The following is a 15,561-nucleotide window of genomic DNA, read 5'->3' as shown; positions in this document are numbered from 1 at the left end:
CTTCAGTTTCATTTTTCAGTGTATTATAATTTTCCCTGTATAGGTCTTTCACTTCTTTTTTTTTTTTTTTTTTTTTTTTTTTTTTTTTTTTTTATTTAAGAGGAAAAAGAGAAAAACACAAAACAAACCAAAGCGGTGTAAGGGTACACGTAATACAGAACTACAAAAACAAACAAACAAAAAAAAAACATAACAGTAAGAAATCACCTGCTAGTAGATTACATATTATCATCTTGAAAATAGTTCCTCAAATCACAGTATCAAAGAATACAAGGTGGACATTCAAACAGGGAGGCTGCAAACAGCTGTGTTCAATGATCCAAAAACATTGATATAGTCAGCTATTTAACACCCCTAAACACACTTGCTGTTATATCCGTTAGAGCTCTTTTTCTTTTTTTTTTTCCCTCTCTTTTCTACAACAAAATTTACACATTTTGGATTTTATTACTCCTTAGTGCTTATTACCTTTTTTGTGGGGGGAAGAATACAGTCAAATATGGCAAAACAAAGCTGTCAGTCAATACCAAGGATAGACATAGCACATGGTGTAGAACAGAGTACAAGTTTATCAACAATGGTTATCAACGTTGTCCCTTGTTTCCTTAAAAAGAATTGTCTATCTCATCAGATATTATAAAGTTGGACAAAACAGTAGAGAACAAGACCAATAAAACTTAGGCATTGTAAACATTACAGGACTTCCAAAGAAGACAATAGTCAAACCAGAATGGGTATCTTAGTGAATCTTATTGTCTTCAAAGTAGTTGCCTATGTCTTCAAACTTGATACTATCATATAGAATGGAACAGAGTCTAATCAGTCAAAACAAGATCGTGGGAGTACTACAGGACTTCAAAACAAGTTAATAGGAAATCAAAAAGTGTTACTATTTATATATCCTAATTTTTTGAATTTTTTCTTTAATTAAGACAAACATAAGAAATGACTAAATTTTTTTAAAACAATTAGGGGGAGATTGAGATAAAACAGGACATAACAATATAACAATAGAGGTCACAGCATGACTGTTTCAACAACCTAGCACTTCACCACCATATAACCCGACTTAATGGTAGTTACCATAGCGTCTTTTTCCTTGAAATATTTGGATAAAACTTCATATACTCTAGCTTCAAATATTTTCATATCAAGAAGCCCAGAATAAAGCCTTTCTAATTAATGAGTGAGGTCTTTCACTTCTTTCATGAGAGTAATTCCTAAATATTTCATTTTTTTTGGTTGCTAGTGTTAAGGGTGTGGCCTCTCTTATTTCTCTCTCTGTGACTTTGTTGTTAGTGTATAGGAATGCTATTGATTTTTGAGTATTGATTCTGTAACCAGCTACATTACTGAATTTATTTATTATTTCTAGGAGTCTTTCAATGGAGTTTTGGGGATCTTCTATATAGAGTATTATGTCATCTGCAAATAATGATAATTTAACTTCTTCTTTTCCTGTCTTTATGCCTTTTATTCCTCTCTCTTGTCTAATTGCTTGGGCCAGTATTTCCAGAACTATATTAAATAGGAGTGGTGATAAGGGACATCCTTGTCTTGTGACTGATTTTAAAGTAAAGGCTTTCAATTTTTGTCCATTTAGTATGATATTGGCTGTTGGTTTGTCATAGATGGCCTTAATTATATTGAGGTAAAGGCCATCTATTCCAATTTTCTGCAAGGTTCTTATCATGAATGAATGTTGGACCTTATCAAAGGCTTTTTCTGCATCTATAGAAATGATCATGTGATTCTTACTTTTGACTCTATTGATATGGTGGATTACATTTATTGATTTACATATGTTGAACCATCCCTGCATGCCTGGGATGAATCCTACTTGGTTGGGGTGTATGATCTTCTTGATGATTTACTGCATCCTATTTGCCAATATTTTATTGAGGATTTTTGCATCTGTGTTCATTAGGGAGATTGGTCTGTAGTTCTCTTTTTCAGTTGGGTCCTTCTCTGGTTTTGGTACTAGAGTAATATTTGCTTCTAGGAATGATTTTGGAAGGATTGCTTCCCTTTCAATTTCATTGAAGATTTGAGGAGTGTTGGCATTAGGTCATCTTTGTATTTCTTGTAGAATTCTGCAGTGAATCCGTCTGGTCCTGGGCTGTTCTTTGTAGGTAAAGATTTAATTACGTTTTCAATTTCATTAATAGAAATTGGGTTATTCAGTAGTTTTACATCTTCATGACCTAGCTTTGGTACTTTGTATGTTTCTAGGAATCTGTCTATTTCCTCTATGTTATCAAACCTTTGAGAGTAGAGGCTTTTGAAATAGGTGTTGATGATCTTCTGTATTTCTATAGGGTCTGTAGTAATTTCGCCTCTTTCACTCCTTATTGCATGAATTTGAGCTTTTTTTCCCCCTTTTTAAAATAAGGTTGGCTAGGGGCTTGTCGATTTTATTTATTCTTTCAAAGAACCAGCTCTTTGAGTCGTTGATTTTTTGGACTTTTTTTTTTTTTTTTTTTTTTTTTTTTGGTCTCTATTGCATTGATTTCTGCTCTGATTTTTATAATTTCTTCTCTTCTTTTGGCTTTGGGCTTGACTTGCTCTTCTTTTTTCTAGATGTTTGAGGTGTAACATCAGGTTATTTATTTGTATTCGTTCTGTTTTCCTAATGTGGGAACTCAGTGTAATAAATTTTCCTCTGAGGACAGCTTTCATTGCATCCCACAGATTCCAGTAAGTTGTATTTGTATTTTCATTTGTTTGTAGGTATTGTTTAATTTCTTCTTTAATTCCCTCTGTGACCCACTGATTATTCAAGAGTGTGTTATTCAGTTTCCATGTGTTTGTGGGATTTTTGCAGTATCTTTTATCATTAATTTCTAATTTCATCACGCTATGGTCCGATAGCATGCAAGGGATAATTTCGACCCTTTTGCATTTATTTAAATATGTTCTGTGAATTAATATATGGTCAGTTTTAGAGAATGACCCATATACTACTGAGAAGAATGTGTATTCTGTTGTTGTTGGGTGATATACTCTGTATATGTCTATTAAGTCCATTTGTTCACAGGTGTGATTCAGTTCTTTTATTTCTTAGTTGATTTTCTTTCTGGTTGATCTGTCCATTGGTGTCAATGGTGTGTTAAGAGCTCCTGTTAGAATTGTGTTATTGCTAATTTGGTTTTTCATTTCTGTTAGTACTTGTTTTATATAACAGGGTGCTCTGGAGTTTGGTGCATATATATTTAAGATAGTTATCTCTTCCTCTTGAAGTTTTCCCCTAACCAGTATGTAGTGTCCTTCTTTATCCCTTCTGATCATTATTGGTTTAAACAGAATAGCTACCCCCACTTTTTTTGGGGGGGGTCCTGTTGCATGAAGTATTGTTTTCCATCCTTTGACTTTTAGTCTGTGAGTATCCTTTTGGGTTAGATGGGTTTCTTGGATTCTGTTTCTTGATCCATTCTGCCAGTCTGTTTCTTTTAATTGGTGCATTGAGACCATTTACATTAATGGTTAGAACTGTTACATATTTGTTTGTCACTGTCATGTTATCTTTTTGCTGTTGCATCTTTATCTTTCTGCTCTGTTTAATTGTCTGCTTTGTTTAGTGGTTTTTTCCTAAATGTATCTAGGCTGTCTTTCAGTATTCTTTGCAGTGTTGGCGTGGTGATCATGAAGTTTTTCAGCTGTTCTTTGTCATGGAAGTATCTTATTTCTCCATTGATTTTGAAGGACAGTTTTGCAGGGTACATCAGCCTAGATTGGAAATCATTTTGCTTTAGGATCTGGAATATTTCACTCCATGCTCTTCTTGACTTTATTGTTTGTACTGAGAAGTCTGCTGTGATTCTGATAGGTTTTCCTTTATAGTTGATCTGTCTTTTCTCTCTGACAGCTTTTAATATTCTATTCTTTTGTTCGATTTCTGGGATGTTCATTATATGTCTGGGTGTAAATTTATTTTGGTTATGGCTATTTGGAGTTCTATATGCTTCATTGATCTTGATATCAGTTTCTAATCTTGTGTTTGGGAAATTTTCAGCTATTACTTCTCTAAATATCCTCTTGACATCCTTTATGTTGTCCCCTTCTTTTTCATTTATCCCTATCAACCTTATGTTGTTCCGCTTTTCATCGTCTTGCAGGTGTTGAATTGTTATTTCCTGATTTCTTGTTATTTTTAAAAGATGTTTCCTTTCCTGTTTGCTAGCTGCAATCTTGTCTTCGAGGTCTGAGATTCTATCTTCACATTCATTGAGGTGGTTTTTACAACTTTCAATGGAGTTTTTGATTTCCTGTATATCTCTTTGCATCTGCTTTATGTATTCTGTTTGTTTCTTATATTGTTTATCCAGGTATTCTATCTTTTTGTTTAGGTCCTCCAATTTTTTAACTATGTCTTCTTTAGATATGTTCAGCATCTCCTTCATTTTTTTTTATCATTTCTTCTTTTACCTGAGAGATTATTTCTAGTTTGAATTCCTTTAAGGATTCCAAGAGTGGCTTCTTTATTTCAGTTACTATTATTTCAGGTATTTCATGTATGTGGAATGTGTTTTCTTCTATGCATGTGGTTTCTAGGCTTTCTTGGAATGGCCTGGATGTTTGATATTGCATTTTGGTCTTTCATTTTGTCATTTTCCTATATTTTCGAGCTTCAAGTGTTGTTCCAAGTGAGGTAGAGAGTTCCCCCAGACCGTGTCTAGGTCCGACTGGCTGGGTCCGCAGGGAACCGCGGCCTGGCCCCTCAGGCGAGAAAGAGTGTTCCCCGAGACTGGGGCGGGATTCCAGGGGCAGGATTCCATGCCTAGGCCCCACTCGCTGGTCCTGGCAGGAAACCACAGGCAGATCCCCAGGCAATGAAGAGAGCTTCCCCAGACCGGGGCAGGATTCCTGGGGTAGGATTCCTTGCCTAGGCCCCTGAACTGTGCCCCTGCTTGCTGAGAACCACCTGATGGTAGCCCACCCCAGCAGGTCCATGAAAACCTGCTGCTGTCCTAGTTCCTTGAGCAGCATCTGGATCATTATCTTAGTCTCTTCAGCCAAAGCTCCTGATTTGCTGAACCCTTCTCCCTCAGTAAAGCTTGGACTGAGCAGGAATGCATGTGTGGGTGATACTTGGTCCTGGGTCATTTCTACTGCCTCTGGGTCCTAAGGTCCCATTGTCCGGTATCACTATGTGCCACTATGTTGGAGCCAAAGTCTTGGTGCTTCCAGTGGGGCTGGGCTGGAAGGGACTCAGCTGAGACCTGATGGACAGCAGAGAGCTGAGGGCAGAAAATGCCCTGGCTTCTCCACTCTTCTGTTTTCCACCAGTGCCTCCTATTGGCCAACCCATCCAGAAGGTAGAGGCTAGGAGCCTGGGGAGCCCTTCCTGCAGCAGAGCAGGGTGCAGGGCAGTCTGAGAGGAACCAAGGCCCCAGCAGTCTGCAGCTGGAGGCAGGTGGAGCTGTTCAGCAGGACCTGCTTAGGCAGCCAGAGCTGTGACCTGGAGGAGGGTGTGGCCACGGCTTCTTTGGTGCTCTGGAGTTGGCTCTGGGGGCACCGATGGTTTGTTCCCCTAAGCTCGCTGGTTTGTGGAAAATGGAGCCTGTCATATGGAAAGCACCTGTCACCCTCCTCCTCTTTCTTCTCAGGCCTGGACTTGCTGGTCTGGAAGCTTCCAGACACTGCCTGAAAGTGCTGGCATCTTCACCTCGCTGGTGTCACTCTTCAGTCACCATCTCCAGCCCCTGGCCCTGAGGGTGAGATGTCTCTGGGTTCCTGCAGATGCATGCATGAGCTTTCTTGGTGGGGGGACTTTCTTGGTGGGGAACACTCACACAGGTACATTCAGATTACATGGATAGTGGGGTGCTACCTGGACTCCTGAAGCTTTGGGGCAGTGCTGAGCTCTGCTGCACACCCCTTCCTCTCCAGTGAGGCTGGGAGGCAGATGTGGGGTCCCACCTGGCCCAGTGTGGCTTCCCTGCCTCCTTGAGAGTGCCCTTCCATGCTGTGTTTAGTGACACACTTGTTCCAGCCTTGGAGCGAGCCTGATGCCCTTCCCCTAAAGACCTCTTTCGCAGTAACCTGTGCCCCAAACAGCAGCGCGGCCAGCAGGGTGTCCAAGGTTCCTGTGCCTCTCAGCTTCCTCTCCTCTCCTCATCTCAGATGAGCTGTGGCCAGAGCTGCAGGAAGACGTGCAGTGACTTGAAGTGGATCAACTCCTGAAATCCATTTTGCAAATCAAATGTCGCCCTCATGCTGAACAGCCAAGCACACACGTCCTCTGGGCTCTGGGCTGAGGACTTTGCGCCAGCACCATTGGCCAGCCTCCCTGAGCCCCTTCTGAGGGTTAGGATAAGGGTGATGTCCCTGCTGGGCAGGGGAGGAGCTGCACAAGTCCAATGTCTTTCTTCTGTGACAAGGAGGGGTTCTGTGGGGTGCAGGGACTGGCAAGAGTGTTCACGGAACCAGAACAGTGGCATTTGTTCAAAAGACAGAATTTCTGTTTTCTTTTGCATACAGTAAAAATAGCTTGTACTATGCAGAAATCATACAGTCTGTGCTTCCTCAGGCTTTTTGATCTTAAAGAAAAACAAAACAAAAAAATAAACAAAATGTAATGTTGCAGAGTTTTTGAGACAAAATGATACCCATGCCCCATCACGAGGCACACTGCCAACCTATCTGTAAGGGTGACACATCTCCCCACAGTGCAGAAGGGCCACACCTGAGGTGTCTGTCCCTCTGTGTGCCTCAGAGATGGCTTCTAGCCAGAGCTCCTGTATCCAGTGCCCTCTTCCTTTGGCCCAGGCCTCCCATCTCTCCTCCGCATTGTAAAGAGGACAAGGCAGCAGGGCAGCTAGGCAGACTGGTAGCCCAGCCAACCTGTGGGCAGAACCTGCCAGCACCAGGTCATCTTGCAGGGCTGGACACAGCCACCACCTAGAGTTCAGGATCACAGCCATCAGTGCTCTGCGAGAGGCCGATGAACCTAGATGCCTCCTGAGTTTAAACCACTGCACTCACCCTTTGCAAGGAAGGTGGACAAGGAGGTCCTCGTGCAGGCTGAGGCTGGGCAGAGCTGTGTGTGTGCATGTCCCACTGTGCTGTGTGCTGTGTCACTTTCCTTCATGATCAGGAATGTGTGTGTGTGCAACACAGAGCACACACTCACACAGGTGTCCACATGCTCACAGTGGCACACACACAAACATGTGTACACCCACACTCATGTGCACACACAGAGATGCACACACATGTATACACACATGCTCATGTAAGGCACTTGGGCTTGCTCAGGAATACGCACTCATTGGCACAACCCCGCATCCACACTCCTGCACACACCTGTGAATGGGATGGCTTGGGATAGTGCAGTTCCTTACTGCCCTGGGGTGACACAGCGGAAGCCCCATCCTCTGCAGCGTGGTCAGAACCCCGCCCTCCTCACCAGCACCTTTCCTCACCACTGCCCCTTGCTCTGGCCCTGACCACCTGGGTACATCAGTGTTTTTCTGATGCAAGGACAGACAAGGCTTCTTGGCCCCAGGCCGCTGAGGGGCAGTGGGTGGCAGGTGGGATCTCTAAGACTCAGGGTGGGCACTGCCAGTACCCCCTCCTGGCCCCAGGGCCAGCTCTGTCTGGCCTCCCGCTCACACACATGTGCCCTTCACATGTGACTCCCAGGGAAGAGGGCAGATCATTATTTCCTGCAAAGCTAAAATGTCAACAGCTCCTGGTTCTTTTTCTCTACTGGCATCCAGGAAGGCAGGGAAAGGCACAGAACCGTGGCTGGCTCTGCTTGAATAGGCTCAGGAGCCACCTGTCCCCTTGCCCAGCGGTGTCCTCCTGATAATTCCCATGTGTCCCCCACCCTGGTCAGTTCCCAGCCTGAAGGTCCAGATGCACCCACGTGGATGCCTGCAGAGTACGACTGGATGATCCTAGGGCTCCGCAGGTGGGACGGAGGCACCATGGGCAATTATGCATGAGATATTCATTCAATTATTTACCTAACTAATTAACTTAGTTCATCACAAAGAATGCAATTAATTTTATTTATCAGGTTCATGAAAGTCAAAGCAAGCCAACTTTGAAAATGCACAGCAACTATTTCTAGCACAATAAAGCCAATTATTTCCAAAAAGTGAAGCCTGGCGCCGATGAGAGCATATCTATAGCAACGGCCGGGTGGTTATTCCCGTTTGTTTTCTGAGCAATGAAAAGTCAGGACTATGCAAATGGTGTAAGGTGCACTTTCACCATCAAATGCTCAGGGATTCATGCATGTGTTCACTCTGTTGTGTGCATTGCATCTGAGAGTCTGCCCTCTGCTCTCTGGCTTCTGTGGACCCGTAGGACTGGGAGAGACTGATGGAGCTCATCTTGTGTCCCCTCGTCATGAGTGGCCACCCTCAGGAAGACTCCCCATGTCTTCCTGCCCAGTCTCCTGTCTCCTGTCCGGTCCCCAAGCTGCCACCGGAGCCCACTTTTGGGCTCTCTGTTTAACCCCCTGGTCTACTCCCTGTGCTGGGTAAAGCCTGCCACTGCCCACTGTGTCCTGTGTCCCTGCCTGTGTGTGCTGCTCATGGCTCACATTTTAAGGAGATCCAGTCTGTGGTCAGCTGGCTCCACGGCTAGCTCCTGGCCCTCATCTAAGGTGCTCAGAGACACCCACCCCCAGAGGGGAGCCCAGAGTCTCTGCAGTGTCTCTGAGCCCCACCTCCCTGGTGCCTGCCCCGTTGCCTTGCACACAGAGCAGTTGTCTCTCCTGTTGCTCCAGCCTGCGACCCTCACACCCTCGTCCTCTTCAGACCAAGGCGTCTAAGATTTCCCCATCTGTCTTCCTGCACCTACTATAGCCTGGGGATTCTGCCGACTTTACAAATAATGCAGAGGTTAATAGACTGAACTCAGGATTTCAAATTATAATTGAGCCCCTTTTCTTTCTTAGGCACCGTGGCTTAATGCATGAGTTACAGCAGGAAGAGTTACAGCAGTGCCTGGGAAGAGCTCAGCACTCAGGATTCTCCACCTGTTAATTTAGGCAGTTCTCACACAGTCTCTTCTGCCTGGTACTGCTGTTTTCACCTCCATTTTACTTGGAAACCTGAAGCCCAGCAAAGGTAATGAGCTTTGCTAAAGCTCCACAAATGATGGTGATAGATGCCAGACCCCGCCCTCGGTCTCTCCGAGCCTGAGTCTGCTCTCACCTAGTAGCATCTGTGTCAGCTTTCCCATCACTGGACACAGTAGCCAACACCCACAACTTAAAGGAGGTTAAAGCTGGCTCCCATTTTAAGGAGATCCAGTCTGTGGCCAGCTGGCTCCACGGCTAGCACCTCTAACTACAGTTGCGGTTTCTTTAAAATGTATTTCTTCCCATAATCTCATCAGCTTCTGCTTCTCTGTTTTGATGCTACAGCCTTGGTACATCTGTGTTCAAAATCATCCTTCTCTCCTATTTTCTTAGTGTTTTTGCTTGGTGTAGGGCATCCTCTTTGATTCTTATTTTTATTTCAACACATATTTTAATCTTTTAATAAGATTTTGGCTTTTACACATTTAATTCTTTTGCTTCTTATTTCTTGTTTCATGTAAATATTAAATTACTGCTGCTGCTTAAAAGTACCAATCCTGAGAGCTTTTATTTCTTGATAAATGATCAGTATAACCCACTCACATTTGTTATATTTAATGCTGTATTCAGAATTACTTCATCTATATTATTTCACAATTTTTATTAGATCCAATTTTCATTTTCTTCCTTTTTTGAACTTGCATTGAATGGATAATTTTTTTCTGCTAGTTTTAACCTAATGTACCCTATCTTGATCCTTTGCTGGTTGTTCTTTACTCCTTGAGATCCATATTTATGCATATTCCTTCTTTTGTTTTTGAAACAGCATCTCACTATGTAGTTAAGCATGGCCTTGAACTCACTTATGTAGCCTAGGCAGGCCTCAAACTCACAGCAATCCTCCTGCCTCAGCCTCCTGAGTGCTAGAATTACAGGCATGCACCACCAGGGCTAGACTATTTACTTTTAAGCTGATCCTTATCTATCTCTTCCCTATGAATAAGGAAGGTGGCTGGTATCGCCATTCCTTTCTTTTGGGCTGTCTCACTTGTACCCTGTGGATATCACTTAGAATTTTGACCAAAGTTTCCTATACACAGAATTTGGTTTTGGCCTTGTTTTAACAAGTTATTTAATCACCATGTGTCTTAGCTGCTTTCTTCATTGTTTCATACCTGACACCCACAACTTTAAAAAAAGGAGGTTTGTCTTAGCTCAGAGTTCATAAATGTTTCAGGCCATGGTTGCAGACTCCAAGGCAGGCAGCATGGCAGAGAGAGGAACCTGGTGGAGAAAGCTTGCTAGTGGATGGTGCACAGGAAGCGCTGAGGAATCAAGGGGGAAGGAGGGACATATACGGCTCCAGGCCACACCCACGATGACCCACTGCTTCCCATTAGGCTTCTTCTCTCAACATCACACCCATCTGTAAGTCTCACACACTGAGGGTGTCACACACCCATGATCCAGTCACTTCCCAAAGCCCCACCTATAAGTGCATAAGGCTTTCAGGGGGCATTTAAACAGAAACCATAACATCATGGCTCTCATATTTCTAATATTTTTTCTTTTTTTACTACAGGACTGTCTTTTCAGATATCTACAAAAAGTGTTTGTGTAATAAAATTTTGGAGGCCTAATACATCTGAAAAATACTCTTATTTTGCCACTACATATAAATGATAGTTTAGCTGGATATAAAATCCTTGGTTTAAAGATTGTTTTCCCTCAACTTAGAGACTTGCACTAAAATTTCCTGCATCCAGTAACAGAGATAAAAATAGTCAATCTGACTAGTGTTTGTATTAATTCATTTTTCATTGCTATAAAAAAACTATGAGTCTGGGTATTTATAAGAAAAATGAGTTTATTTCTTTCACAGTTCTGAAAGCTGAAAACCCAAGGGTGGGGTCCACATTAATTCAAAAGCTGTTTTTTGTGCACCACTGAATTGGATTTGGGAACAGGAATCAGCATTGCCTGTGAGCAGTGCCCATTGTGTCCTGAAGCAGTAACCTCAGGACTCTGCCTATCATCTTAGGCAAAGCACAGCACTCCCTCTGCAGCTGCCACACAGGGTCCGAGTGGTCCTCACCCATGCAGTGGGAAGAGGTACAAATCAGTCTCTCGAGCTCTGCAGGTTCCACCTTGCAGACAGTGGTTAATTCTTGCTCAGCACTCTGGGGCTCTGCCCCTGTCTCCCAAGCATCCCTGGCTGTCACCTACCTTTGTGGATGAGTCAGCGCCGCAGGGCTTCTCAGCTCTGGCTTGAACTGAACTTTGTTCTCAGCGTCACACCGTGTTGCCTGGGCCCTTGGTGCAGCCCAGCCAACCCAAGTCTCCTTGTCAGGAGGAACACAGGGCGAACTTTGGTTTTCTCTTTTATAAATTTTAATTTATTAGTACAAGCTTGAGATAACACTTGAACACATACATCGTTTGGTACATACACGCATTGCAGCCTAGTCTTTTTGACTGTCCCTTTTTCTCCTTGACTCTCTTCACCTTCCATCCCTGCCCCCTTCCTGTCTCCAAAAAGTCTACCTCCACTGTTTCTTGTCATCTATATTTCATTTTGCTATTTATTTATACTTTTGATTTCTGATACAAGGACCCATGCAATATTTAAGCTCATGTGTCTGATTTATTTCATATATTATGATCTCAGGATGCCTCCATTTCCCTACAAATAATTCAGGTTCATCCTTCTTCTTGGCAGAGTAATACTCCATCGACTAAAGATACCATATTTTCTTTATCCATTCACCAGATACACCTATGGGCTGCTTCCAAAATTTATCTATTATGAGTAGACCCTAACACTAACCCTAACCCTAACCCTAACCCTAATCCTAACCCTAATCCTAATGCTAACCCTAACATTAACCCTAACACTAAACTCTAACCTTAACCCTAACCCTAACAATAACCCTAAAACGAAGCTTAAACCGTAACCCTAACTCTAACCCTATGCTGCTATAAACATGATTATGCATACATTACTGTTATAGAAAGTCTTTAACTCTTTCAGGAAGATATCTAGAGGGGGAATAGCCAGATGGAATGGAATTTTTACTTTTAGTTTTCTGAGGTTTTCATTTACCACAATCCATCTCTTGCCTAACCAGGGAGAGAAAGCTCTGAGTACAGAGCACTACTAGGCACGCTTCGGGCCTGGGACCACTACTTTTTTTCAGCTTAAGGTACACTATTTGACCTTTTGGTGAATTTCTTTCTCAGGAAAGCACCATTTTTAGACAATTCTGTGAGAAAAATAATCCTCAGGGCTCAAAAATAGGAGAAAGCTTGCATACCCCTCTGACCCAGAAACCCAACTGGAGACAAACAGCCAGGCAGCTACACACCAAGCCACCTGCAGGAGGGGACACCTGCCCCAGAGATGCTACCTTCATTCACTTTTCCTTGAATTTCTGAAACGAGAAATTATATTATGAATAAGCACACTCCTTGTGCTCAGCTTGTTTTTACACTAGCAATGAATGAATAAATGAATGAATGAACAGACTGTGTATAACTTGCCTTGAAAAGGGCACAGAGCTCTTCCCTCGCCAAATCACTCTTTCACTGGCCCCGTCAGGATAGCCTGGAAGTGCCTCCACCTGGCTTTAGGAGGTCAGAGATACCTGGTACAGGAGGGGCAGGACATGCCCTTCCCTGGGGCAGCCCATTCTCACCAGGAGAAGTCACAGCTGCCCCAGGGCCTGCCCATGCTCCTGGTCTTTGGGTTCTCCACCTGCATGCAGTTCTGAGGCCGCAGACAGACTTTTCTTCTCTGCTTTTTCTAGTGCAAGGAGAATCTCCAGGTGTAGCAACAGCAGCTGCCCCTAGAGTCCCCGCTTTTCACACACATTTGTGAGTGCCTGTCTGGGCTCTGGACACACGAAGAGGGACACACTTAGGGAAAAGTGCTGCCTGCTGGGGGACCTGGTGGGAGAGGGAGGCTGGATGTGGGGCTGGTGTACAGAATGCTCAGAGAAGTGTGGGCGTCACACTGGTGGGCATGAGGAGTGCAGAGGCAAACCCTGCAGCCTGTCAAAGGAGGAGAAAGCTCCTTGAAGGAGATGCCCTCAAGCTGGTGTTGGGAGGAGGAAGACGGGGCCGGAAGGCTGGCACAGCCTATAAAAAGGTTCTGAGAAACAGGATTGAGAATTTCTATGGTTTACACACTTTGCTGAAGCCTGAGAAAGTTTGCATGGCGTCCACTGGGCCAGCAGTCCTGGGTGAGCTTGAACATGTCCCCTGATGCTGGGTGCCAACCATGCCTTGATCTGTACATTGCTGAAGTTAATTTTGTTACAGTTTGTGAGTTTCTGTCTTGCAGACTTACAAAACATACAAGAATAATACAGAGAACTCCTATACAGTCTTTATCCAGAGCCACCAACTGAGAACACTTTCCCTTATTGGCCTTATCATGTAGAGAGGTTAATTGTAAACAGGTACAGACAGGTATGGAAAGGTAGACAGATAATGTGTACATTCATGCACAGGCTCCTATCATGGTACATTTATTTTTCCCTAAACTGAGAGTAATTGTGAACACCATAGCGTTCTCCTATTGTGCATCTTCCCTGGCAGGACACTGAACAGTAATATGACACTGTCACATAATCCAGAGTTCACATTCATATTTTACCAACTATCCAGCATCTATGCCTGTGCAGGCTGGCGCTGGGCAGAGGATACATCTGCCTCATCGGCCTCTTTGTTCTGGAGCAGGTGCTTGGCCTCCACCTGCCCGGGGCTGGACAGTGATGAGCAGGGCAGCAGCTATTGGTAGGATGATGGCTCCAGATCTGGGGGCAGAGACACATGATGGGCAGGACGGTCCATAGAAGTGCCAGGACTTCTATGGACTGCACTCAGTATGGTGGTCCACCAGGCCCTTCCACTGGTGAGCTACTTCCTCATTCTGGTCAGCCAGTGCTTACAAAGTCAGAGTTGGGTCTCCTCTTGACCATTGAGAATCTGCATGTGAACTATGGTAACTATCAAGTTGCAAAGTCTCAATTCCCGACCTCCGCCCTTCTTGTTCCCTAGTGTCCACTCTGCTGTGGGAAGGAGCTGCCTCCCCCTCTCTGTGTCTCCTTGGTTTTCACACCAGCATGGCTGCTGGGTTCCTGATGTCCTGTGGGTTACAAGCTGTTGCTTCCATGATGAATTCTGATCCTCTAACTGGCCTATACTAGCCATCAGGGGACCATCTGAGGACATACACCCTGGATGACACTCACTCAGGACCTCATGGCTCTTAGCAGCTGAAGTTGAGTGCTTTGATAAAACCTCAGTGCACGGTCTCAGGTAGAGTGCCAACCCTCCACTGAGCCTGTCCCCAGAAGGGACAGTGCCCACCAGCTGAGACCAAGCAGACACTTTCCCCACCCCAGGGCTCCTCATTCTGCAGCAGCCCCATCTCTCTCCCACTTGCCACACATGCCCCTCCTCCTCCTCCAGGAGCCCTGGGTCAAAGTGACCTCCAACATGGCCCTGGGCTGACTATCCTGCCACAGCCTACCTGCCCACCACCACGCTCCCAGGCACTGCAGTAGGAGACAAACTATTGGAAACACATTTGGCAGCACATAACAGGGATCGTGAAGTTGTTTGTTCCATTTGACCTCACGGTGACATTTCTGGGAAATCATTCTAAGAGAAAATTCCAAAAATGGACAAAAGCCTAGGCACAAGGAGGTTTACTAGAGAATTGTGCAACCCACGAAGTAACTTAGATGCGTGTCGGTGAGGAATGCTAGGTGATTTACAGTTCTCGGAGAGCACTGAGTATTATGCAGTCTCTCGTCCACTTCTAGAGATTGGGGAGCAGCAAGAAAACTGCTTGTGATGTATGTGGGGCCCCAAACCTTGCACATGTCAAATAGCATTATGGAAAAGGAAGCAGATTTTATTGTTCCTGGGTGGCTCAGAATTCCCATGGGGAGAGAAGCATCTCGCTTGTCCTGCTTGAGACTGAGATGGGGCCACCTCATCCAATGTACCCTTGACTATCCTGGAGGTAAAGTCACACAGCAAGAACATCACTTGACCAGGAAAGTGTCAAAGGCCAGCCTGGGGGAGCTGCTTCTCAGATCCAGCCCTGGACCCAACACACTGGCCTCATGAGTCACTCCTGTTTCAGGGACATGTGTCTCGAGCAATGTGTCTTCCCTGGACCACTCACAGAGTTGAGTTCTCATGTCACGCACAGTGAAAAATCATGTGGTGGGGTTGGGATGGTCACTGCACTTCCTGGGCACAGTGGGCTGTCATGTTGTGTCTGGGAACTGTCCAACAATTTCTGTGATGTTTACAAGGATGTCACCCTTGCTGTCACTTCCTCTCACACCTTTGTGGGCCGAGGAAGAAATGTGTCTCCCAGGAAGGCTGCCACATGGAAAGGTAATGGACTCACAGGAAAACCTCCCATTCTAATGGTAAAATCTCCCGAGTCCCCACAACATGATGAACAGAGACGGCGCAGGAAGCTGTCGGGCCAGAAACACTAG

At 44.5% G+C, this 15,561-nt stretch overlaps 1 long non-coding RNA gene across 1 annotated transcript in view; it reads left to right on the top strand.

Moving 5' to 3' along the window:
* The window catches only part of LOC106028610 (uncharacterized), a 33,611-nt gene extending 24,021 nt beyond the window's left edge, over window positions 1-9,590 (top strand). The window contains exons 3-4 of the long non-coding RNA XR_001202242.3: window positions 5,607-5,714; window positions 8,912-9,590. This is a non-coding gene — a long non-coding RNA (uncharacterized LOC106028610). The remainder of the gene's footprint in view (window positions 1-5,606; window positions 5,715-8,911) is intronic.
* Window positions 9,591-15,561: the final 5,971 nt, after the last annotated feature.

The sequence above is a fragment of the Cavia porcellus genome, unplaced genomic scaffold, assembly GCF_034190915.1.
Source record: "Cavia porcellus strain 051 isolate PalLab524CR breed Dunkin Hartley unplaced genomic scaffold, mCavPor4.1 scaffold_26, whole genome shotgun sequence".
Classification (NCBI taxonomy): domain Eukaryota; kingdom Metazoa; phylum Chordata; class Mammalia; order Rodentia; family Caviidae; genus Cavia; species Cavia porcellus.
Note: the sequence above shows the minus strand (reverse complement) of the source record. Positions and strands in the feature narration are given on the sequence as shown.